Raw genomic sequence first — 27,010 nt, 5'->3', positions numbered from 1 at the left:
GGCCTCCCAAAGTGCTGAGATTATAGGCATGAGCCACCGGACCAGTAGTATAGCTGCTACCCTATACTTCTGTCTATCCAAAAGCACTTGGAATCACGTGTAGCCAGTATGTAATTCTAGAAGTATCTTTTCTAGTTTGTGCTCTGTTAATAGGGAGTATTGAAGTACAAGTTCCTAGAGTGGAGAGACTGCACATCTGTTTATCTCACTCTGAATTACATCCTAGGCACAGAGGACACTTAATAAATCAATGTCCCAATGAAGATGGTGGTGTCAGTAAATGATAATAATCGAGAATGCAAGAGGAAAACATTACTTACTTTGAATGAGAACCTTAGTTTTCAGGGAAAGAAAGCCCTATTCGATGTGTTGATTTTAAGAGGGCAGTGTGCTGAGTTTGCAAACACAATGAGACAGCCTGGGTGAGATTAGCGGTATATTATTTTACTGCTGTGTCCTTCCAAATATTTCTGGGAACTCTTTATGTGTCAGGACAAAAGGCTTGTCTTTCTGTATCAACCTGTGACTTTAAAAGGCTTATTAATGGGAGCATGAAGAAAAAATTACATGAAAAAGTTGATCTTTGGGTGATTAAAGGGTCTGCTAATAAAATAGTTCTTCAGTGTTCCTTGACAGAGTACGGTACGTGAATTGGCAGTCTGCAAACTTGACAACAGCACAGGGGGCGGGGCCTTCCAGTGCTGGTTTCTGGGATGCAGGGAGCACCCTGTAACTGCAGGGGCATTCCCCGATCACCCTTTATTCTTTCCCACCCCGCCACTGATTTATCACTGTTCTATCTGTGATTCTACTGTACCTTGTATAGATATCTGCTGTCATATTGTATTTTCATTCTTTGTTTACAGATCGTTCTCCCTGGACTGTGGGAAGGACCAGTGTGGTGTGGTATCTTAATTATCTTTATATGCACAGGACCTAGTAGGTAACAGGCCTTCAATATACACTTGTTGAATGAATTAAATAATTTATAGGAGGCCGAGGTGGGCGGATCACGAGGTCAGGAGTTTGAGACTACCCTGGCCAACATAGTGCAACCCTGTCTCTACTAAAAATACAAAAATTAGCTGGGTGTGGTGGCATGCGCCTATAGTCCCAGTTACTTGGGAGGCTGAGGCAGGAGAATCACTTGAACCTGGGAGGCTGAGGTTGTGGTGAGCTGAGATCACACCACTGCACTTCAGCCTGGGCAACAGAGCAAGACTATGTCTCAAAAAAAAATTTATGGAAAAGCAAATCACCTGATCCATCCCTTCCTTGTAATGTTGAGGAGCCTAGAGAGTTTTAACATCTTGTCTGGAGCCCCACAGCCAGACCATGGCCCCTGCAGGGACCAGATCCTTTGCCTCCCATCTTCAAGCACAGTGTTTCTGGCTGGGGTCCTTGAGTTGCAGATTTTCCCCTCTTGTATGTCAACATTGTTTCTTTCTCATTCATTAACTCATTCATTAATGGAAAAGGTACAGAGTAAAACAAATTTAAAAACCCTACTCATTTTTATTTTGGCAAGGGAGGATAGCCAATAAATAATAAGCATAATTAGCAAGGTAAGTCAGAAAGAGGTAAATGCTATGTAAGACAGAAGGAACTAAATCAGAGCAGAACTGAAGGAGATAGAGACACAAAAAAATCCTTCAAAAAAATCAATGAATCCAGGAGCTGGTTTTTTGAAAAGGTCAACAAAATAGATAGACTGCTAGCCAGACTAATAAAGAAGAAAAGAGAGAAGAATCAAATAGATGCAATAAAAAATGATAAAGGGTATATCACCAGTGATCCTCATGTGATGGGCACACAACATCTCAGAAACCACCACTAAAGAATTTATCCATGTACACAAGCACCACCTGTTCCCCCAAAACCTATTCAAATAAAAAATAAAAATAAAATTATATAAATAAAAAAACAGAGAAGAAAAGGGAGTGTGGCCTGGGGGACAGTTGAGGCAGGAGCAGACTGCAGCATTATAGGGTCTGAGTGAGAAAGTGAGATTTGAGCACTTACTTGAAGGAGGTGAGGGACTTGGTCCTGCAGATACCTCAGAGATGTATGCTCCAGGCAGAGAAAACTGCAGTGGAGGCTCCAAGGTAAGAGAGTGCTTGGAACGTTTGACCAACAGCAAGGGACAGGTATAGCCAGAGTGGAGTGTGCTGGGATGCAGAGAAGAGGGAGAAGTAGGAGGTGAGGTGAGACAGGTGACCACGGCCATATCCAGCATGGCTTTGTAAGCTGTAAAAGGGACTTTGGCTTAGGTTCAGAAGGAAATAGGGAGCCATTCAGGGGCTTTGAGGAAAGGAATGACATGATCTGACTTGTTTTAGAAAGGATCGTTCTAACTGTTGTATTGCAAATAGACTTTGGGAGAGCACAGGAGGAAGGAGGGAGACCTATTAGGAGGCTGTTAAATAATCCAAGCCTGGGATGGTGGCTGGAACCAAGGTGGTAGCAGCAGCGGAGGTGGCGAGAGGAGTCAGATACAGGATACGCTTTGAAGCGAGAACCAGTGCGATTTCCTGATGGATTGGATACGGAGAGTAAGGAAGAGGAAGGGAGTGAAGGCTACCCCAAGGTTTGCATCTCAACAGTTAGATGGGTGGAGTTGCCATCAATGGAGGTGGACCAGGCTGTGAATAGAGCTGGATTTCTCACCTCCCATCCAGATGTAGTTTCATCCCAGGGATGGAAGAGGAGCAGGGAGACTATGGGAGGCTTCGCATCCCAGGGACACTGCAAACCCCGCACTGTGTCTGAGCCCTCCTTTTTTCTTCACCAATTCAGATGTCATCCTGTAAGTATTCCCTTTAAGATTCATCACTTCCTTCATGGCACCCACCTCGATTAATTTTACCTGCCTCAGGTCTCCCAATTCATTCCATATTCATATATAGATATGCTTTACTTAATACAATAGTTGAGTTTTTGAAAAGAGAGGTGTAAGTCACCTTTAAAAAGTATTAAAGTCTATTTTATATTCCCCAGGGGAGCTAACTATTTAAAGTACCCTATTATTAATGCCTTTTTTTTAGGTGAAGAATCCTTTTGCTGGATGACTATGGATCTCCACTAATTTATCAGTTTGGAAAGATCAGGTTAGAATGTATAAAACTGAGTGCACGCTTGTATAGCATGTCTCTCTTCATGCAGCACCTGCTAAGCATCTCATCAGAGTGGTCCACTGGGACCTTAGATTCAGGACATTTTATGCTGAGCTCATCAATTTTCCCCTAAATTCTCTTCTTCCTGTGCTCCCTGTTTTACCCAGGCCTGAAACATTAGGTTTCTCTCTTGATATCTGCCCTCTTTACTCTCCCCGCAGCTTGGCTCTGCTTCACATTTGTGAATGTTCTCATATCTCCAATATTCACTGAGACCCTCTGCCTCTATTAGAGTTCAGGTGCTCAGGACATTGCAATGGGCTTCTTAACTTTTCTCACGTGACTACTTTTCCATCTTCTCAAATGCATCTTCCCACGTTCAGCAATTCAAGAAAACCCCCAAGAGCATGGTTCTTATCATTCCCCTTCCTCCTCACCTTCTTCCCATCATCTTGCCTATAGCTCAAATCTGAATGCTATAGCATGGGGTCCCAAGTCCTGCCTGCGACCAATACATGCACCTCTGTGACCTCATCACCACTACTTATTCATACATCCTCTTGCACCATGAGGGACAGCCTTGATGAAACTTTTACTCTACCCCTGCAGCCCTGAGTGTGACAGGTAAGGCCCTGTAACTTCATCTCCCATGGCCTACAGTGCCCCTCAGACACCTCATTCTGCTCAAATTCTGTCCAACTTTCCAAGACCAGCCCAAGCACCTCATCTTCTTTGGAGCCTTCTCTTTCTTCAGGCAGAAATGAACTCTTGTTCCATAGCACTTTAGGCAAATCATTTTTATAACACATATCCCTTTTTTGGCATATTATTGTTCCCCTTCTTGTGTTTTCCTCACCAACCTGTACATTTCCTGCCCCTGGGTACTGTCTTAATCCTCTCCTTTATCTTTTTGCCTTATAGCATCTGCAGTGAGTGCTTAATAAAAATGTGCCAATGGCTCTATGAATGTCCCTGCTCTTATTGATGCGTTATTATTGACACTTGCTATGTTGAATTGTAAGCTTTGTGAGGTCTGGAGCTGTCTCTCTGATTTTCTTACCTCCATCTCTTCCCATACAGTCCCCACAGATGGTGTCTATTATGCTAATGTTGAATTCTCCATTAGCCCTTGTGTGTTCAAGGTTACAGGACCCTGATGTTGGATATACAACAAATTGAGAATTCATCCCAGGCACTCTGGCTTTGGGTTTGTTTATTTTTTTCATTCATTTATTTATAGCCCATGTGGTTGGCATGAATTTCAGACCACAACAGTAGGGTGCAAGAAATGTCACATTTCTGTATTTCTCTAAATTAAATTAATCAGTGCCAAGCTTCCACCTGTGGGGCTGGCAGGCAATTCAGCCTGTCTTTTGAGACAGCTTCCATCCACCTAGGATTGTACAAAAGCCTCAGGGGTTCTCATCAGTTCTGAAGAGCTGAGGAAGAACTCTTTGAGTGAGGATCACACTGGTCATCTCCTAGCCCATGTGGTCTGTAAGCCAGTGTTTCTTCTGTTTCCATGTTAAGAGAGCTTGAGAGCTCAGGCTTGGAGCATCTAGTCCCTTCTGAGATCCCTCAGAGTTCCAGAGCACTGTGAGAAGAGCCCCCATCTCTACCACTCATGGTACCTCTAGAAACCAGATTCCTTCTCAGTCTCAGGGACCCTTCTCAAGACCTACTCCCTCCTTGAGTTGGTTTCCTGCCCCTTCAACGCTGGATGAGGCTGTCTTTTAGCATCCAGCAGCTTCTGCTTTTAGCCAGACAAATTGAGAATAACCTCTGAGGCCAGGAGATAATACAGTTTTCTAGACAAGGGAAGGGAAGGAAAATACCTTTTGTTCCTTTTAGCCTCTTTCAGTAATGTAAAACAAATACAAAACCCAAGAACAAAAAAACCACAAAACATTACTATTACTATCTGAATTATTTTTCTGTCGCATATCTCAATAAAGTGATTTATACTGAGTGCATTTGTCGTAGGTTTATGACAATATAGCAATAGAAATAAACAGTTTCTTCCAAGAAAAAGCGTGGATAGTTTTGGGCTTGGAAAAGAACCCAAAATTTCATTAACTCTAATAATTGTTAAGCTTTATATTTGTCTCCAAGCTTCCTGGTAGCCAAAGTGAAAGGGATATTTTGTGATTCTCTCATTAGCCAGAGAGAAACAATCCATTTATCAAAATAAGCATAGTTTTCTTGTTACTTGGTTCTAAATACACTTCTCATGTGAAGCTTTTAACATAGATTACAAGCAAAAAGTCTTCTATAAAATTCTTAGATGATTGCATGATCTCTGCTTCTTATGGCTTGTGCCTCCTGATAACACCTTAGGAGGCTAAGTATGCCTTTGGGCCGGCATATTCTTTTAAGTTACCTTCTATGTTTCATGAATAATGTAGATCTAAAGAAAAAAGATCTTCTTGTGTGGACTCTCCTCCCTTCATAGATGACAGGACTAGGAAAAGAGGCCTGAGGTTCTGTCAGTGGTTGACGGGACATTTGAGGAAGAGCGTATTGGAACCTCTGTGAGGACAGTGAAAGCTGATTGGCCACTGGATGGGAAATATGAGATTGTGGGGTATAGATGAATATGGGTGAGATTGGTAAGCAGGCCTGATTCAAGTCTTTACTGACTGTGAGAACTTGGGCAAGTCATTTAGTTTCCTCAACTAAGGAAATGCTGCTTATTATCATTGTTGTTGCCCATTTGTAGTTATAAAAGTTAAGCATCTCAGACAGGAAAACAGCATGATAGAAATCTTGGCAAAGAGTGAACAAAACATATTCAAAAGTCAGTGATTAAAACACTTCCAGAATGACAGAGTAGGTACCTCCAAAAAACCATGTCTCCATAAAAGCAACAAAAACACTGGCAAAAATTGTCAAAACAATTTTTTTAACTCTAGAAATTAACCAAAGACTCGAAACAATCTGGGGAGCATTTGTTTAAGAAAAAAGGCTAAATTGGCCAGGCACAGTGGCCCACACCTGTAATCCCAGCACTTTTGGAGGCTGAGGCTGGCAGACTGCTTGAAGCCAGGAGTTCGAGGCTAGCCTGGCCAACACGGTGAAAACTCATCTCTACAAAAAATACAAAAAATTAGCAGGATGTGGTGGCACATCTTTAGTTCCAGCCACTAGGGAGGCTAAGGCACGAGACTCTCTTGAACCCGGTAGGCAGAGGTTGCAATGAGCCAAGATTGTACCACTGCACTCCAGCCTAGGCAACAGTGCAAGACTCTGTCTCTAAATAAATAAATAAAATGCTGAATCTCAGTAAGATTAAAGAGCTTCATGGGATTTTAACTTGCCCTTTCTCCATTCACCTCTCCCCAGCTCTGCAGTAGTCTTAAAAACCAACAGCCTCACAACCACAATAGCTGTGAAAATCAGCAGCCTAGCAGCCACTAGAGGGGGCAGAAAGGAGTTGGAACTCCCCTTAAACTCCATCTCCAGACAGTTATTACTATATTGCCTGTCTGGCAATTCCCTGGAAATGCCCTATTTTTCGGGCTCGTCTTTATTTTACCAGACTCCAGGCTTACTGAGTTCATACAGCCCTAACACCATGGCATTTGTCAAAAATATCAGTGGTAATGCTGGGTGCAGTGGCTCACACCTGTAAGCCCAGAACTTTGGGAGGCTGAGGCGGGTGAATCACTAGAGGTCAGGAGTTTGAGACTAGCCTGGCCAACATCATGAACGCTGTCTCTATTAAAAATACAAAAATTAGCTGAGTTGTGCCCATAATCCCAGCTACTCAAGAGGCTGAGGTAGAAGAATCGCTTGAACATGGGAGGCGGAACTTGCAGTGAGCTGAGATCATGCTACTGCACTCCTGCTTGGGTGACAGAGCAAGACTTCATCTCTAAAACATATATGTGTGTGTGTGTGTGTGTGTGTGTGTGTGTGTGTTTAATTATCAGTGGTAATTGTTTAACATCACTGTTAAAAGATGCAGTGATACCAAATGGGGCAGATAAGGGACTGACCAAAATAAAGAAAAGAAAAATCTGGAGAATGAGATGCCACAGGGGCTTTTAAAGGCTTTGAGAAATTCCTAAGAATCTAGAATGCCATGCACACATGTAGGACTGTGCATATACCCATGAAATCCCTAAGAAGGATCTAATATTTCACCTTTGGCTGATTTTAATGCCATGCAAACAGTAAGTAAAGAATGAGGCAGAGTTGTAAACAGCTAGTGTTGAATGTGTGCTCCAACACACACACACAGCCTCTCAGAAAAGTCTGGGAGACATACTGATTCAAAACATTTAAGGAAATCCCAGTGGGAGACATATTGATTCAAAACATTTAAGGAAATCCCTGTTCAATTAAGACTTCAGTGACTGCACTGATGAAGAATATAGACATTATAGAATTAGTTCAGGAGAGTCATCAAACTACAAGCAGCAATAACAGCAGCAGCAACCACAAATAGTAGCAAAATCACACCCTGGGGAAGGACTTCCATAGTTTCCACATTATATGAATTGAAATGTTTAATTTTAAACAATAACAAAGATTAAGAGAAATGCAAAAGTATGGGAGAGCATGACTTATATAAAGAGGGGAACAAAGCAGTCAATAGAAACTGTTCATGTGGAAGCTTACACTTTTGACTTACTAAACACAGACTTTAAAATCTGCTATTTAAAATATTTTCAGATAACTAAAGGAAGTCACGTCTAGAAAAACTAGGAGTATGAGAACATTGTCTCATTAATTAAGGAATACCAATAAATAGCTAAACATTTTTTAAAAAGAACTGAATAGACATTCTGGAGTTGAAAAGTACAATAACTGAAATGAAAATTTTACTAGAGGGACTCAACAGCAGATTTAAATTGGCAGAAGAAAGAGTCAATAAACTTAAAAATAGGTTGAAATTGTGCTGCCTGAGGAACAGGATGAAAAAAAGAAGAATATAAATAGAACATCAGAGACCTGTGGAACACCATAAAGCATGCCAACATACGCATAATGGGCATAACAGAAGGAAAGGGGAAAGAGAATATGCTTGAAGAAATAATATCCAAACACTCCTCAAATGTATGAAAACATTAATCTACATATAGAAAAGTTCAACAGACTGCAGACAGGATAAACTCAGAGAAATTTTCACCTAGACACATCATAGTAAAAATGTCTAAAGTCAAAGATAAAGACAGAATCTTGAAAGCAGGAAGAGAAAAGAGATTTGTAAGGGATTCTCAATAAGATTAATAGCTGACTTCTCATTGGAAACCTTGGAGGCCAAAAAGCAGTGTTATTTACATATTCAAAATGCCAAAAGAAAAATACTATTGATCAAGAATTTTATATTCAGTAAAGACTATTCCTCAGAAGTGAAGGAGAAATTAAAACATTCTCAAATAAACAAAAACTAAGAGAAATTATCTTAGAACTGTCTCACAAGAACTACTGAAAAGAGATTTTCAGGTTGCAGTGAAAAAAACAGTAGGCAGTAACTCAAATCCACATGAAGAAATAAGAGCAGTAGTAAAGGTAACTACAGAAGTAAACAAAAAGATAATACAAATTTATTTTTGTTTGCAACTCTTTTCCTATCTGACTTAAAAGACAACCACATAAAGCAATAATTATATAACTATGTTGATAGGCTTATAATGCATGAAGATATAGTTTATATGACAATTCCCTACACAAAGTGGGGAGGAGGGAACAGAGATATGAGCAAAGTTTCTGTATACTATTGAAATTAAGTTGGTATTCATTCAAACTATACTGTTTCAAACTAAGGTGTTAATTGTAATCTCCAGGGACCTACTAAGAAAATAAGTAAAACACTAGCAACAAGGGAATAAAAATGATATGCTAGAAAATACCCATTTAACATAAAAGAGAGCAGTAATAGAGAAATAGAGGAACAAAGACATAAGACATACATAAATCAATAGCAAAATGACAGATATAAATCCTACCTTATTAGTAATTACATTGAATAGAAATGAACACTTCAATCAAAAAACAGAAAGTGGCAAAATGGATTGAAAATTAAGATCTATTTGCTGTCTGTAAGAGGCATACTTTATTATGTTTTTAATTTAACTTCTAAGTTCAGGGGTGCATGTGCAGATTTGTTATATATGTAAAGTTGTGTCATAGGAGTTTGTTGAACAGATTATTTCATCACTCAGGTATTAAGCCTAGTACCCATTAGTTATTTTTCCTGATCCTGTCCCTCCCACAATTCACCCTACAGCAGTCCCTAGTATCTGTTGTTACCCTCTAGGTCTCCATGTGTTGTCATCATTTAGCTCCTGTTTATAAGTGAGAACACGAAGTATTTGATTTTCTGTGCCTGTGTAGTTTTCTAAGGATAACAGCCTCTGGCTTCACCCATGTTCCTGCAAAGGACATGATCTTATTCTTTTATATGGCTGCATAGTATATCATAGTGTGTGTGTGTGTGTGTGTGTATGTATGTGTATACACATACACATTTTGGTGTAAATTTATATACATTATGTATACACACATATATATATACAATATATATGGTATAAATATATATACATGTCCTTTATCTAGTCTACCATTGATGGGCATTGATTGATTCCATGTTTTTGCTATTGAGAGACATGCTTGAGATTCAAAATCACAAAAAGCTTGGGATAAATGGATAAATGTTTAAGATATAAAATACATACAGTAAACAAAAGAGAACTATATAAATATTGAACAGAATAGGCCTTAAAACAGAATTTTTACTAGATCCAAGAACATTTTATAATTAGAAAAGTGTCAATCTATCAAGAAGACCTAGCAAATGTGAACACATACACATCTAATGGCAAAGACCCAAAATACTGAAGCAAATATCAGCTGAATTGAAGGAAAAAATAAACCATTCAATAATTATAGGCAGAAGCTTTAATACTTCACTTTTGACAATAAATGGAATGACTAGACAGAAGAACAAGAAAATAGTAATACTACAAACTGCTTGAACAACACTGTAAGCTAACTTGGCTTAACAGATACAGATACCCACAGAACAGTCCACGCAGTAAGAGCAGACTGTATCTTCTAAAGTGTACATGGAACATTGTCTAGGATAGATCATTTGTTAGACCATGACACAACCTCACTATGTTTAAAAGGACTGAAATCATACAAAGTAGATTTTCCAACCACAATGGAGTGAAATTAGAAATCAATGACAAAAGGATATTTGGGAAATTCACAAATATATGGAAATTAAGCAACACACTCCTAAATAACTAACAGGTCAAAGAATAAATCACAGGGGAAATTAGAAAATAGTCTGAGACAAGTGAAAACAAAAACACAACATACACAAATTTATGAGATGCAGCTAAAGTAAAGTGTTGCTTAAAGGGAAATTTATGGTTGTACATGCCTTGCTTTAAAAAGAAGAAAGATCTGAAATCAATAACCTAAATTTCTACCTTAAGAAATTAGAAAAAGAAGAGCAAACTAAACCTAAAACAACAGAAGTAAGAAAATTAATAAAGATTAGAGCAGACATAAACAGAATCAAAAAAACAACTAGAAAAAGATAAAAAGTAAGTGACTGGATTAGCCATTAGGAGCCAGAGGGTCTAGTCAGGTAACGCTGCAAAGGACAGTGAGTGAGGCTATTTTGTGAAGGGCTCTGGGGCTATGCTACATTTTATTCTGAAGTGTGAGCTGGGAGGAGACATCGAAACTTTCTTCTGAAAGAGAAACAAAATAAGTATCATAAAGGATTATTTTGGTGGCAGTGTTCCAGATGCACTATAAATAGCAAAAGAATAAAATTAGTAAGGTGAAGCAAAAGGCCATGTAATAATCCAGGCAGCTAGAGACAGAAGCCTAGAATGAAATAGTGGCATAGAAGGTCAGGGTTGGTGTAAGCGAGATTAAGAAGGAAGAGAGACATCACCGGATTTGATGGCTATTTGCACCTTTGGTCTGAGCAGTCAGAAAGAAACTGAGCTGAGTCCTGGCACCATACTGCCATTTGGTCTTAGGCAATTTCTCTGAGCCTTAAGTCCCCTCAACTATGAAATGAGAATAGCAATGCTTGCCTGGCCTGCAGCACAGGATTTCGTACGGTTTAAGTAAAATATTGTGTATAAACTAGACATAACGGGGAGTTGTGAACTCTCAAACACTTAATAAATACTAGGATTTGTTTGCTGCTGTCATGAGTTCAGGTTTTGACATGCTTTTCAATAGTGAGAACATTCAAACAGAAATGTTGAATGGGCAGCTGAAAACATGGGAGGGTATTCTGGAGAGAAATTAGTGCCAGAACTAACATGTGACTGTCACCTGCCACTCTCAGGGAAAACAGAGGAGGCTGGAGTGGGCTGAGAGTAGGAGGGATAAAGACTCACTCACTGGAGAAATCAAAATGGTTATGGATGGAGGCAGGTCAGGGCAGGAAGGAGCCAAGGGCTCAGGACAGGCTTCACAGTGTCTCAGGTTGCCAGAACCTGAGACATGAAAGAGAGAAGACAGCCGGTCTTGGGATGAGGAGGTTTATGTCAACTACACACAGGAGTTTCCTTAGGAAATGAAGGAAGCAAAAATAACATTATCAGAATTTAGCTGGAGGATCACGAGGAAGGAAAGGTAGCCAACAGGGTACACTCTGCATGTTAAACATTTGGCTTTGAAGAAGAGAGAAGTGGGACAATTTCAGAGTCTTGTGCTGAGATTTCAGAATTCTTTATTTGTGTGATCTGCTGTTTGTAGAAGTGCCAGGGCCATGAGGGAAGCCATTAGGAAGACAGGGACTTCATCTTGTGCTTGCCTCTGGTGCTTTGAGTTTTGTAAATGGGGCGCTATACCACACATGATATATAGGTGGGAGCCCTTGTCCATGGAAGCAGGAGAGAGATGCCCAGCAAATCAGAGATACCCCGGGGTGTCTGTCAGTCACTTTTCAATGACTTGAACCCAAGTATTGGGAGAAGCAGCCCACTCAAGCTAGCAGAGCCCATTTTGGAGGCTTGATTCTTCTCCAGCATCTGCCCTTTCCCCTGTGGTGCCAGCCAGAGTGTGCACAGTCAGTTTCGGGACCCTAGCATGTTCACTGATGACAGTATGGCACTGATCTTGGGCTGGGGTATGATTCCAGCTCAGGGCTGCTCCGGCAGCTGCCTGATCCAGTGGGCCTCCTTAGGGCATGGCGTGCAACCTGCCAAGCTCCTTCTCCTACAGAGTCCAGCTGTTTCTGCAGCATTCAGCATAGTACAGCCTGAGGCAGAGCAAGAGCTTCTTGGAATCCATGTGCACATCACACCTTCTGTTCTTCACTGCAGACCCGTGATCACTTGGTAGTGCTATGGAGTTGACCTTGATCGCTCAGCAATGCTATGGAGTTGTGCTGAGGAAGGACTTCCTGTGCTGGGAAAGAGGAGTATGTGGTGGTTGGGAAATAATCTCAACAGGTTCCCTGGTAGGAAGATTGTAGAATCAAGTTGCGCACTTGCTCACATGGACCTCTGGTCTGCTCAGTCATTTCACAGCCTCAGGATGCTTCTTAACATGCTTGACCTCAGAAAACACCAGTAAAGTAAAACAGCAACAATTGAGCACAGGTACTCTGCCTACTTCATCTGTTTCTTGCAGCCTGGAGATGAAAAATACCCTGCCTCTCATTGCAGTTGAGTGGCGTTCAGGAGCTCTCTGCTGCAACCCTTGCGGCCACTCTTGTTCTCCCTCCTGACAACTCTCCCATCTTTCTCATTCCCAACCTTGGGCTTGGGTATTCTGGGATGTCAGTGGCTGGGTGGTATCTTGAGTGAGTGGATCCTCAGCCAGCCCCCCAGGGATCATGGGCACACAGGACCGACCACCTGAGAAAAATCAGTTTTGTAGGTTAGGGCTTTGCCCCAATCCCTAGCTGGTCCCCTATATCAGGGAGGTGGCCTTATGACCATAGGCCTCAGGGACCCATTTTGTATCCACAAGAGCCTTCCCCCTGCATATTCCTCTGAAAACTCCACCATGGTTTCATGATGGCCTTCCATAAGGTGGAATATGCCTCCTTCCAAGTGGAGGGAGATAGGTCCTCTGCAGCTGATTGTGGCAGCCATGAGAAGTTCCCAGAGGAGAGGGGGCAGGCACAGCTTAGTAATTCCAGAGTCAGAGCTACAAAATGGGAAGACTCTTGCTAGAGAGAGAACACTGTAACCCAGCATTCTGTGTCCAGCCATGCTCTTGCCTCTCTGTGGAGGGTGGAGGGGAAGTGGATGGAAGCCTCTGCTCCTCCATGGAAGTTGGAATGTATAGCCAAGAGCCTGCTATACATTTCCTTCCAGGATCCTAAGGATGGTAACTATTTTCAAGGCTTAGGGAGAGCACTTAAAGGCTCTTATTTTTTTTCTCCATATTGATTTTGTTTAGATGGATCAGTGTTGTGAATGTGTCAACAAGCTGTAACAGTTTGGGGACTAGGTTTTTTTCAACATGGTGGGAGGAAGTGGTGAGCAAAGTAATCGGAGGTACCAGTGGCATTGGTACACAAGAGAGAGTCTTGTCAAAGGATTTGCAGGGCAATGCAAAGATAGACTGGACCAAAAGTAAGATTTTAGTTATTTTAGTGAGCCTCAGTATCATTTCCTCATAACTGATTCTGTGATGGTAGATTCATATCTAATAGTAATTGCTTAGAAATGATGGTCCAGTAATCTCAGAGTTGAAATGTGAGCAAGTCATGTGCTTTCTTTTATAAAGTTTCCCTGCCACCTGCTTGAAGTTTTGTTAGGGCAGATAGTTATGGGGCTTTCTCCCCAACCTCTGGGGCTACCTGTTCTCTAGGGTGACCTGATAGGACTCCTAAGATAATTCAGAGATTCACCCTTTAAGTGATCACATGGCATCCAAATAAGACTTGGCATGTCTACAATTTTGAGAAAAAACTTGTCACTATACACATGCACTCTCTCATGATGCTTGAATATTAGTGGCTTTCTATTCTTAAACTGGGGCTATTAAATCCTTCAGTCCCCAGTGAATGGAAAATACATGGATAAATAGGCAACCCAAGAAAAGAGTTGCTGATGGAGCCGAGCCTTAAACCATGTCTAAATCTAGGCTGTGAGAGATGCTGACAGTTGGTGATCAGTACCATCTCCGTCCTTCTTGGCTGTCTCTCATATTCCAGGGGCTAGAAGCCTGCAAACATTTCTCAGACTTTCTCACTAAAAAAAACCCACCAGGGATAAACCTGTGCCTGAGATTTGGAAGGCTGGAGAGAAGCAGAAGTCACTGTTGCTCCAACAGGTCAGTGGGAAGGCTCATGGGTGTCAGCAGATGGCAGACATGAGGGTTTGAGGTTTTGCCAGTGCTCCGGGGTATCCTCCTGTGAATGGTAATAGGAGCGTCACCCACTTCTTTGCTGTGTGTAGTTGAGACCGTTCATGACAGGCTCCTGCAATTCCTATATTTTTCTTAAATGCTAGCAGTGAACTTTCTTGACTTTTGCTTCCTTAGTTTTTTCAACAATTTTATAAGCCTCTAAGTGCCTCTATTAAGTGGTTGGTTGCTGAACCTAGAGTGGTATGTTTAGCAAAATCAAATGCCTTTTTTTTTCTGTCCAACCCCTGGTGCCCAGCCCTGGACTTGTTTGATTTCCATGAGATGAGTGGACAGGCACTGCTGTTATAGCTGGCATTTCTTACACTGGCAACTGAGAATGACAGCAGTCCCCACAGATCTTGTGGGGCTTCCTCCCTATCATATCAGTTCATTACTGGAAGCCCCACTGTTTTCCTCTTGTGCTTTTTGGAAAACTCGAAATGATCAGGCTACTGGAACTTCATCTGAATGAAGAAGTCACAAGTTCTGCTCTCCAGCTGCTCATAGTCTAGAAGACACAAAAGTAATAATCAAATAATTCTGTATGATATGCACAAGGCTGTCATAGGAATGATGCTCTGTGCCTGCACAGAGCAGAGAAAGATTCACTCTTTCCTAAGGGTAATGGAAAGCTTATTCTCCAACTCAGCCAAGGCAGTATTTCATTGGCATGATATCTAGTGGGGATGTGGGTTAATCTGTTATAACATATATACAAAAAATTATAGCAGTCAACCAAGATAGAAGCTGCTGCTTTTCTCTCTAAACAGCCTAAAGGTGGTCCAGGGTGAGTAGTGCTCTGCAACAGGAGGTCACGTGGAGAACCAGGGATTGCTGCTCCTCTGGGCTTTAGAGTGTTGTTCTTGTCCACATGATTGAGACTGGCCATCAGCATCACATCCATGTCCCAGACCAGGGGAAGGGGGAAGAGAGGGGTGGAGGACAGCTCATTTTCATTGTAAAGATTGTGACCTGTGTGTTGTACATATAACTTCCGCTAACCTTCCATCAGTTATGTAGTTCAATCTGGCAGTAAGGCAGGTTGAGAAGCATAACTATATTGCGTTGTGTTATAAATGAAATAAGGCAATCTCCATGTGAGATTGGCTCTGTGGAGGACCGGATGGTTGGACGCTGGTGGAGATGATGTGTATGAAGATGATGGTGGTGGAGGCAGTGAGGTGATGTTGGTTGCAGACGTCGTGAAGTGGCCTCTGTGACAGTGAATGTGGAGGTGGGAAGGTCTGTTTGATAGTCTGTTATCTCTGACTTTAGTTCCTTATATTCCTCCACTTTAAATAAGAGTCACAGAGCTTGTCCATCCCTTCCTTTTACAAATGACACAATAGATCCCATGAATGACTTGCTCACGGTCACCCCACTAGTGAGTTTGTAGAACAGAAACTCAAACTGGGTCCTCTTTTCTTCTGGGCCAATCCTCTTCCCTCTACCCACATTAGAGTTCTTGTTGGCTGGGGCAGTTTGAGAAATGCGGGCTCAGGGAACAACCCTCAGGGAACTGAGGTAGGGAAGAGCACCTGAGAACTACTAATAAATGTTCTCATCCCAGCCCTCATTCTTCATTCTAGAAAGCAGCTTTCGTGGTTTTTGAACATGATCAATCCCTCACCTTTAAGCTACTCTCAGCCATTGCTGCTTAGCATGGGAGCCGTCCTCTTCTCCTCACCTTCACTTCCCCACTAGATATCATGTCAATGAAATACCACCTTGGCTGAGTTGGAGAATTTGTCATTTTTACATCTCCACATCCTAGTGTCTTCTGCTCCCGATGACAAATAAATCCCTGGGCTGATGGCTGGCCCCGGCTATTCATTAAGCAAATAAAGCCCAGCGTGGGAGTCAGAGGCTCATAAATAACCCCTGGTGTTTCACAGTCCCCCCCTTCCCCACGCTGCTGCCTCAAAGGCTTTGCATATTGGTAATAAAGCAGCAGTGCTTCTGACACACCGTTATGTGTGGGAGCATGCATGGGGAAGGGCAGGCGGTGGCAGCTCTAGCTAAGATGGAGAGGGCCCTGCTAACTGGACCTGCGGGAGGGCAGTTGCTCCGAAGTCCTGAATGTTGGTGCCCTCATCCCAGCAGGGCTAAATTAGGGCCTCTGTCTAGTGCAGCACAGAGCTGGCCCCAGATAGACTGAGAGTTCTGATCTGGCTTTTGACCATGCTGAGAGGAGGAGGGAGATTTGGGGTGAGTAGCAGCTCCTACCTGTCATGTCCTGGGAGACAAGTTCATCATCATCTCGGAGGAAGTGGCTGGGATATTTGTAAAGCCCCTCGGAGAGGCCAGGCATTCTCACACCTGATGACACCCGAGCAACCTCATCTGAGCAACTTCGTGGGTGAGGAGCTCGACTTCCTGAACTGAGGAGCAGGCAGAAGAGGAGAAAAAGTTTCTGCCTGTAACAGTGAGAACGACTGGAATTATTAACAGGGATATATAGCATTAAAGATGAAGTTAAGGTTTATAAGCACACTTACATGCATTACACACCTCACTACATACGCTCATTAGCTATGGATTAAGCCAGCCTCTTACCTGATGAAGGTGCCACCGATGAAGGCTTCCCTACCCCAACCACGTGCACATGCATGTGCACACGTGTGCACGCACGCGCACACACACACACACACACACACACACAGAGCACACCTTGGCCTTCTTAAAGTATCATATCCCCCAGGCAGCAATTGCTGCTTTAAGCTTTCCAGGGGCAAAAACTATTGTTTATAGAGTTATACAGTCTATATAAGTACACTGTAGTGGATGTGAACTTAATTTACATTCTCATTTCACCATACAGGGTGGGGACATAAATTGTGGTGATAAACATAAACACAAATAATGAGCAACTAATTTTATGTACTAACCCCGAAAGGAATGCTTGGGACATACTAATATCACTCCATTGGTCTCCACGTACAAGGTTTCTTCCTAAAGGAGCCAGGGTTTGCTGGTCTCAGACATGACCCCTTTTGTCCAGGATCTTTTGCACTGTGCTAAGACCCTTGAGGTTGAAGATGTGTGGTCTCTGAGTAAGAAAATGCTAATTTTTTTGTATTTAGTAGAGACAGGATTTCACCATGTTAGTCAGGCTGGTCGCAAGCTCGTGACCTCAGGTGATCTATCACCTTGGCTTCCCAAAGTGCTGGGATTGTAGCTGTGAGCTACCACGCCTGGCCAGGGCTTGTTTTTAATGCTCATGCAAGGGCCTGTGTTTCCTGGTTTCTCACCATACCTGTATATAGTGCCAGGTGGACCAGTGTTTATTTCTTTTAGTACAGATTATGATGCATCCATGAATTATACTTTTTAAAGGCATGAGACAGAAGGAGAAAACATTACAAGCAAAAAAGGAGCTTCATTCATAAAATGTTGGTCTCCATTGCGCTTGTAGGTGTGTGTGCTGTGTAGTGTACTGGCTAGAGTATGAAATGTATTTCTTACCTTAGGCTGCACTCAGAAAAGTGGGCAGCCCTGGAAAGACTGAGGAAGAAAGGACTGTGGACTTGGACCAGAGTCCCTTTTCTTTGTACATTAGCAGGACCACAGTGACCTGCCACGATGGCATGGGAGAATGTCAGGCTGGAAGAAACCTTGGAGATTACCCAGGTCAGTGGGGACACTAAAGGCCAGAGATTGGAAAAGACTGGTCCACAGTTTCCCAGCACAGTAGTGCCAGAGGCAGGACTAGACCCCTTTGTGATTCTTGGGGCAGCCCCGCTCCATATAAACGATAAGCACAAGAACCTCAGGAATCTCTTTAGAAGCAAAAGTCTTCATGTGGCTTCCAGGGTGACTTGGCATCACCCCGACTGAGGGCTAATTCATCTCTGAGCCAGGGCAAGATGGCCACTTAAACTATCACAGGCCACCCTCCATTGTCCATCTGGGGAGAGAAGACATGACACTCTGCATCCAATTAAAAGCAACAGGAGGGTGTAAGGGAGACAGAAAGTAATTCTTCTTGGAAGCCAGCCAGAGCATCCTCGTGCTAAGATTAAGAAGGATAATAACAGCCATAATCGTGGGAAGAGTAAAGCTTCTACAAGGCCTCAGAGACTTGACAAAGTAATACAAGGAAAAGGAAATCAAGATGGACACTCTGAGGAGCCCCGCCCCTCACTGGAAGAAATGTCCTTCTGAAAGTGCGCCACATTCAACAGGCGTCTATAGCGGACTTGGGACATCTGAGGATGAGCTCTCCGTGATGGTCAATGTTATGTGGCAGCTTAGTTAGGCTGTGGTCTGGTCAGACACCAGTGTGCTATGAAATAATTTTTTTAGATGTGTTTAACATTTAAATCAGTAGACTTTCCATCAAGCAGATTACCCTTCATCATGTTATTGGGCCTCATCCAATCCATGAAGGCCTGAAGAACAAAGACTGAACTGTCCTGAAGAAGAAATTGCAGTCCTCAAGACTGTAACATAGAAAGCCTGCCTGAGTTACCAGCCTTTGGACTCAACTCTGGTTGGAGTTGGCCAGACTTGCAGGTTTTGGACTTATCAGACCCCACAATACCATGAGCCACTTCATTTAAATCTCTCTCTGTGTACCTACACACACATACCCTGTTGGTTGTTTCTCTAGAGAACGCGAATGCACTCACCCTCTCATTGCCACCTTTCTTCTATGTTACAGATGTCTTCAACCTCATCCCCACCCAACTTAGAGCTCCCAGACTCTGGTCTCTTTCACCTCCTTCCACCTATGTCTGGTTGGCTGACTAACATCCCAGTGTTTTCTCTGCTCCCTGTCTCACATCCAGCCCTGTCTTTTCATTTTCCAGTCAGTTTCTTTTAATCTACATCTAGACAATTCCAGTGGCCTCCTTAACTTGTCACTCTTCTGCTCTCTCCCCATCCATCTCCCCATGCCTGCCTCCACTTGTCTCTCTCTCCATAATATGGAGTGTTGGTGACGGGTGGATGATTTGCAGGTCATGAGATCCAGACCCTGCTCATGGGCAAGCAGAACAAGGCGGGAGGGATGCCGGTTCTGGGGTCAAGTCTCCTGCAATGGGATTGAGGCCTATCAACTTCCTAGCATTATTGTAAACCTTTGTACTGTGGGTTCCCCACCTCTGAAGTAGGAATAATAGTAATACCTATATCTTAGAGTTATGGCAACGGTGAAATGAGATGATCCATGGGAAGTACTTAACCCAATACAAGTACTCACATCAGTCTTAACTGTCTTAATAACTATTGTCACAGAATGTTTAGGAAGTTGGCCCAAAGAGATGAAGTGACTGGCCTGCTGCACATGGCAGTCATGGTCGAGTGGAGCTACATGCCAGGTGTTTCAACTTCGGGTCTGGGCCTCCCTCTATGCCATCCCACAAGCCTGCCATCCCTGCCAGCTCATGGTCTTAGAGCTGTATATCGGGTCACACTTAGAATTTTTTAGTGGTTCCCCATTACTTCTCTAATAAAATTCATACTTTGAGCCTGATATTTGTTCAGCAAATATTTTTGGAGTAGAACCACATGCCAGGTCTGGACTGGGTATTAGGGATACCCAGTGGAATTCCTGTCGTCATGAGGCCAACATTCTAGCAAGAGGAGACAGAAAACAAAGGTGTATACACACACACACACACACACACCCCTAACCTTACAGTGCTGACAAATGCTATGAAGAGAAACAGAGCAGATTAAGGGGAAGGAAGATGAGGATCCAAGCAGATCCTCATCCTTGGAATAAATGAGGTTTGAGCAGGAGGAAGTGAACCATGCAGAATCTAAGGAATTCCAGGTGGGAGGAGCAGCCTCGCCTGAGGAGGAGCCTGGTGTGGCTGGAGTAGACTGAATGAGGGGAGAGCAGGAGGAGGCAAAGCATCTGGGGCCTTTGGGCTACTGTGAGGACCTGTCCCTAAGTGAGTTGTGCTGCCAGGAGGAGGCTTTGAGCCAAGAAGTGACGTGATCTGACTTGTATTCTTCTTGGCTGCTATGTGAAGAATAATCTCTATAGGGTGAGGGGAGGAGCCAGGAGATCATAGTTCAGGTAAGAGATGGGCTCAGGTGACAGTGGTGCAGGTTCTGGGAGGTGGCATGGGATATATTTCAAGGAGAAGTCCACAGGGTTTGCTGACAGTAGGGATTGAGATAGAGGAATCAAGGGTGACACCTTTGTTCAAGGCCAGGGAAATGGGAAGAATGGATTTGCCTCTACTAAGATGCAGAAGCTGAGTAGGGGCAGGTCCAGAGGGAAACCAAGACTGGGTTGGGGCCACACACTCAGGATATATTTTAGATGTTAAAGTGGAGGTGCGGGGCAAGTTGTTGGGTATGTGAGAGGATTGGCAGCAAATATATAAATTCAGGAGTCATCTTGGAGTCTAAATCCTTGGGACTAAATGAGGTCAGGTAGGGTGCCAGGTGCACAACTGGAGTGTTTCAGTGCTTAGTTAGAGGAGGAGGGTGAGAAGGGGCTGCCAGAGAGATGGGAGGGAGAGCAGGAGTGAGTGACATCTGGAGGCAGAAGAGGGAAGTGTCCCAGGGGATGGATAGGGCTACTGTGCCAACCATGGATGATGCTAGATCAAGCAGGATGAGAGTCGGGAATGACGATTGAATTTAGCCATGTGCAAGTCATGAATGGCTCTCAGGAAGTCAATTTCAGTAGAATCACTAGGATAAAAGCCTAATGGGGTTGGAGCTCCAGAAAGGAAGGGGAGAAAGTGAACACAGGATTCCCTTTCTGTAAGGGAAGCTGGGAAAGGGGATGACTGCTGTAGAGAGTTCTGGGGCCGAGGCGAGGGAGGGTATTTTAAAGATGGCAAATTCACCATGTGTATGCTAATGGGAGTGGTCCAACAGAGAGGGAAGCTTTGATGATGTCAGGAAAGAGGCACAGTTATAGGAAAGAGTTTCTTGAGAAGGCCAGCGGAGGTGAGACCAAAATCACACAAGGGGTGATGAAAGCCATCCATGCTCTGGTCTTAACCTAATTTATTAGCATTATTTTCATCCACTGGAACCTTTACTCCAGAGAAAATTGAGATATTCACTATTCTCAATTTTGGTTTGAACCTTCAAACATACCTTGTTACCTGCCCCCCTCCACTATAGCTTTATTGGACCAGTCTATTGGCTATCTTGGAAAACTTTCCCACATCTCAAGTCGTCAAAATGTTACCCCTACTTCAAGGCCTCTCTCAAATGGACCTTTCCCCACCCCATGCTGCATTCCCACAATAGCCCTGGCTGGAAGTGGTGTCTCCTGCGCAGGTGGGCCCTTTGCTTGGGGCTCCAGACTGTCAGTGCTGAGTTCCTGGATAAGCAGACAGAGTGCATGCTGATGGAAGTAGCCTGGCAGGGCCCCCATAGGCTGGAAGTAAATGAAATAAGCTCCCGTGAACTTATCCAGAATTTTGATAATAGAAAATCTACAGAGAACCTCTGTCCATTTCAGCATTCTCATAAGTTGTGCTTAATGTCGCCTATTGTTTTTATTTAGAATTACATCTTAGGGAGTACCATAATTTCTTGTGTGCTTAAGCCCCCAGTGATCCTTACCTGGCCCTGCTTGCCCCCCAGTTCCCTAGGAAGCTCTATACTTCTTGAGCAGGAATTTGGTCCCACCAGTCTTGGGCCCCCTGAAGCACCCCCTTAGCTCCTAAATATCCGTGTGCTAAGTGGGAAGATGTTGTTTAGTTGCCATGTTACGTGGCAACTGGAGGCCCTGCGTGGGGTGGGATTCTGACGTGGGGAAGGTAGAGTGTTGGGGGAAAGAGGCCTTATTCCAGAACTGGGAGGAGAAGGAGAATGTAGGCCTGCATATTGGGTCAAAGTCCGTAATACTCTGCCCAAGGGGAGGCTGACCCCTAGTATTGAGATAGGGCCAAGCATTTTACCATCCCCCACTGAGGGGGAACCCCTGAGGGACATGTGGCCATATTTGGGGTATGACAGTGTCTATATTTGAAAAGGAGGCAGGCTTTGATCTGCCTGTCATTATTTCTTCTGAGAAAATCAAGTCTGTGTCAGCTCTGCCGTCTTCCCTCCCTTCCTCCCCTTTCTGACCCCCACTTCCCGTCTGTACACACTTTTGTAAAACACATGCAGGGCCTCTGACACTGCCCACAAAGAATAGAAGACCAGGAGGCAAAGATGTATTCCAGAACCACAGGGCAGACGGAATCTTTCTTCTGTCTGTCTAATTGTGTACTGGTGTGTCTGCCTTTGCGGCCATCACCGCATTCACAATGTACCTCCTTTTTATTGGTTATGACAACATCCCTATAGGTAGTTATTACATCCCCACTTTATAGATGAGAAAAACTGATTTTCAGAGAAGTGAAAGGACCTATCCAGGTCACATGGCCAGGATGGGACAGAATGCATGTTTAATTTCAAGTCCTCTGACTTCCAGCCTCCCATGCCTGTGCTCTTTCTGCTGTACCAGGACTCAATGAACTTTTTCCATAAAGGGCCAGACAGTAAATATTGTGGGCTTTGTGAATGGTCTGCAGAGTGGTTGCAAATACTCAGCTCTGCTGTTGTAGTGAGAAAGTGGTCACAGAGAGTATGCAAGCAAATGGGTGCGGCTATGTTTCCATAAAACTTATGTTTATAAAAGCAGCTGGCAGGTCAGACTGAGCCCACAGGTCTGAGGGAGAAGACCCCAGGCCGCCTCCAAAGTTGCCTTCTACCTTGCCCCTCTTTGGTGAGCACAGCTCCACATGGCCCTTGGAACATCCCTTCCACACCTCCAAAATGGCCCATCTGTGCAGCACCTGCTGGCTGTTCAAGCTTTTGTGTGAGTTTCTCTTGGCTCCAAGTTGGGCATTTGGGCTCCTGCCTTCCCTCCAGGCCCATTGGCAAGTGATTAAGATCCCATCTATACTTTTCTGACAGCAGTGGCTGGCAGAAGGGGCCTCATGGCTGAGATAAGCCAGGGTGTGCTGGGGAAGGGGCTGGCCACGTGGGACATGGGTTTCATTCCTGGAAAGGAGTCATAAGCATGTAATTTGCATTATAAAAATGTGCAGTCTCCTGGAAAGCCTATTTCTCCTGCATACCATACTTCCTTCAGAGCAGCTGAAGCTGGCTTACCAAGAGTGGGGATCAGCTAGATGGATCCTGACTGAGCAGGAGGGAACCCACTTGTCCTAAATGATCTCTGTAAGCTGCATGATGTGTGGGAGCCCAGAGGCTGATTAGGGCAAGGCAGAAGGTGGGTTGAGCCTACCAGCAACCACATTTTCCCTCCCAGAGAAGAAAGGGGGACTGGGCCTGGGGAGGCCACTCCTAGGTCGAGCACAAAAGTTGAGGAGTAGAAAATTAAAGATAGCTTCTGGGTGTATAGATAAGCCCATCCTTATGTGATCCCAGAGGCCATCTTGAGTTTTAGGCAGAGGTGGGCTGTGCCCCACCCCCAGCTTTGTGCTACCCAGAGACGGTGCTCTGACTTACCTGAGGGGGACCAGCGGCTGCTCAAGGTATTTTGCTTCTTTCTAAATGTCTTTGTTCCCTGGGGTTTCATTTACCCACATGAAAATACTACAAACTATAGCTGTGTTTTGGATGGAAAAGTTCTAGCAAAATTAGCTTTCAATTTAGCTTCATTTTTGGTTCCATCCCCTTTTAATGAACACAATTAAAAAATACAGTTATGTGGATTGAGTATATTTTCGTCTCCTGGATAATGATCCAACACTGTTTTCCTGTGTGATCGCTGTGAAACACACTTCTCTAACATTCGTGTTCCCCTGTACCTGACTGATTCGCTCATTTCTGATGGCAGTGATGGGCAGAAGGGGCCATGTGGCTGAAATAAGCTAGGGTGTGCTGGGGAAGGGGCTGGCCATGTGGGAAGTGGGTTTTATCCCTGGAGAGGAGTCATAAGCATGTAATCGGCTTTCAAAGATATATTTATAGGGTAGATCAAGCCACCGCTCGCCCCTTACTCTAGTGTAATTTCATTCTTAAATTCTGGTCCAAGAGTAAGCCTCTCTATTGTGGAAAGCTCTTAGGTTGTTAAGGCACTTTTACAGGTATCCTTACACTTAATTCCTGCAATGACCCTATGACCTAGGCAGGCCAGGAATCATGATGCCCATTTTGCAGAGGGACAGTCTGAGGCTCCAGACAGGTCTTCTGGGGCCACACAGTGAGTGGTGCAGACGTGGGACTAGAATCTGATATTCATTCTTTCCTCTGTCTCAAGCTGCCACCTCCGACAAGGTCCAGTCTCTAGGCTGAAGCCTGAGTGCCTGCCTCTGGAAAGACAGTGATAGCCACTTAACCTCCATGAGAAACCCTGTTTCCTCCTGAGCCTGCTTGCCATATCCTCATGACTGTAGGCTCCTTGAGGGTAGGACTGGGTTGTGGGGCTGTGTGGTGGGTCCATGTCCTTCTGTTTAGCCCAGGGCCTGCAAAGCACAGACAGCTTCTCAGCAAGTGGTCATTAGACAAGAGAATGAATGAGTGAGCCTAAGTCTCCTCAAAATGATAGTGTGGAAAGGGCAGGTGAGTTAGGTGTCAGGCACTAGGCTCTGCAGTTCCAGAAGGAAGGCTTCCTTTCAAATGAAAATTAATAAAGCAAAACCCACTCGAAATAAACTCTGATATCAACAAATTCTCAACCCAAGTTAGAATTTAAATTAGGACGACATTATTTTGAGTTGAAAGAGAGTTTCAGCAGAAGGGTGGAGTGGAGGCATCACAGGACTGTCCTCTCTGAGAGGTGCCTACTCTGGGGCTTCTGTTCTCATCCTCAAGGCAGTGAGACATGCAGAGTGGTGATTTAGGAGCTCTGTATTGAAACCTGGCTGCCTTATATCAGCTTGTGGCCCTGGGGATGTACTTAACCTCTCCTGCCTCATGGAGTTGTTCTCAAGATGATGTGAGATGATGCCCAATAAAGCACTGGGCATGGTACCTGGAGATGACTGAGTCCCCATCACCAGCTCCTTCATGTTGTCATTTGTGAGAGGGCCTGGGGTCACTCATTCATTCTCTTGTCTAATGACCACTCACTGAGAAGCTCTCTGTACCCTGCAGGGCCTGTGCTAGGGAGAGGTCACAGGCCCCACCACACGGCTGCTGAGCCAGCAGGCCACAATGAAAGGTCATGAGGCACGCTTGCTGAGTCAAATTAGTTGTGCTTTTTTGTTGTCATCATTTCAAAGAACCTGCACACATTTCCTCACCGACTCATTTCCATCCTTCCATCCCCAGAAGCCTTCACTGTTCCAGATGCCATTTATCAAATATCTCAAAAATAAAATAAAATAAGCAGGCCTCACCGCTTCTGGACTCTTGATATGGTTTGGCTTTGTGTCCCCATCCAACTCTGATCTAGAATTTTAATCCTTATGTGTCAAGGGAGAGCCCGGGTGGGAGGTGATTGGATCACGGGGGCGGTGTTCTTATGATGTAAGTGAGTTCTCATGATATCTGGTGGTTTTATAAGGGGCTTTTCCTCATTTGCCCACCACTCTCTCTCACCTGCTCCCACATAAGACATGTCTCTTCCCCTTCTGCTATGATTGTAAGTTTCCTGAGGCCTCCCTAGCCCTGCGGAACTGTGAGTTAATTAAATCTCTTTTCTTTATAAATTACCCAGTCTCAGGTATGTCTTTATAGCAGTGTGAAAATGAACTAATATAACTCTTTAGCAAGAGATAATAATATATGGTAGTCATTCCTCTCAAGTCCTTTGGAGGAGGCTCTTCCTCGGCCTGGGCCAGGGGTACCTGGAGGGCCCTGCTGCCCTGTTCATGTTAAATCTGCAAGCGTCTGTCTCACCTTTCTTGCCGCTTGCTCTCCAAGGATTTCTTCCACTTACACATCTCCAGGCCCCTTTCTTCTCATGAAAATTGCTTCTCCTGAGGCTGGGAAGCACTGAGTGGCTGGCCCTGACCGTACTTGGGAAATGAGTGAAGTGCCGCCCCCAAGGTCGAGGCCCTGTGGCTAGGGTAATTTTACCCTTGTCACCATAACTACAGGTGCCCTTATTACTCACACAGATGTCTCATCCTTGTTGAACAACATATTAAACTATTAGTCTCCATGCCAGTGGGTTCAGTTAGTTCACAGTGGCAAAAGCTGATCATTAAATCCCGTTTTCCCTGCTTAATCTCTTTTAAATTTTAAATTGTTTGCCTTTTAACTTCATCAAGTGCCCTCTTTCTCGGCCATTCCATTGTGCAGCGGTGCTGGTGTCTCTCCAGGTGAGAGGTGCTGGACTTTCTAGGCCTTCTCAGGTGGTCTCTGTGGACTGCAAGGCTTAAGCAGAGGCTAAAGAGGATTTTCTTGCAGAGTGGGTCCCCAGGGAGAAGTGAAGGGGTGACAGATTTTACTCCCATCTAATTCTTCCCTTAATACTTGGAGCAGAGGGTCCCAGTCTTTTTTTATTTTTATTTTTTTGAGATGGGGTCTCGCTCTGTCACCCAGGTTGCAGTACACTGGCTCAATTTGGGCTCACTGCAACCTTCACCTCCCCGGTCCCACTTCAAGCAACTCTCCTGCCTCAGCTTCCTGAGTAGCTGGGATTACAGGAATGCACCACCATACCC

General features: G+C 44.0%; 1 protein-coding gene and 1 long non-coding RNA gene across 3 annotated transcripts in view; one reads left to right on the top strand and one right to left on the bottom strand.

Annotated features, from left to right (window-relative positions):
- The window catches only part of GALNT14 (polypeptide N-acetylgalactosaminyltransferase 14), a 233,210-nt gene that overhangs the window by 99,688 nt on the left and 106,512 nt on the right, over positions 1-27,010 (top strand). The gene's annotated exons all lie outside the window — the stretch shown is intronic.
- LOC116524119 lies at positions 16,149-26,853 on the bottom strand. Its single transcript, XR_004257186.1, has 3 exons — positions 25,928-26,853; positions 23,510-23,513; positions 16,149-16,162 (listed from the first exon to the last, which is right to left on the bottom strand). It is a non-coding gene; the product is annotated as an uncharacterized LOC116524119 (long non-coding RNA).

Source organism: Sapajus apella, unplaced genomic scaffold (genome assembly GCF_009761245.1).
Source record: "Sapajus apella isolate SASKATOON/1434 unplaced genomic scaffold, GSC_monkey_1.0 scaffold44, whole genome shotgun sequence".
NCBI lineage: Eukaryota > Metazoa > Chordata > Mammalia > Primates > Cebidae > Sapajus > Sapajus apella.
Note: the sequence above shows the minus strand (reverse complement) of the source record. Positions and strands in the feature narration are given on the sequence as shown.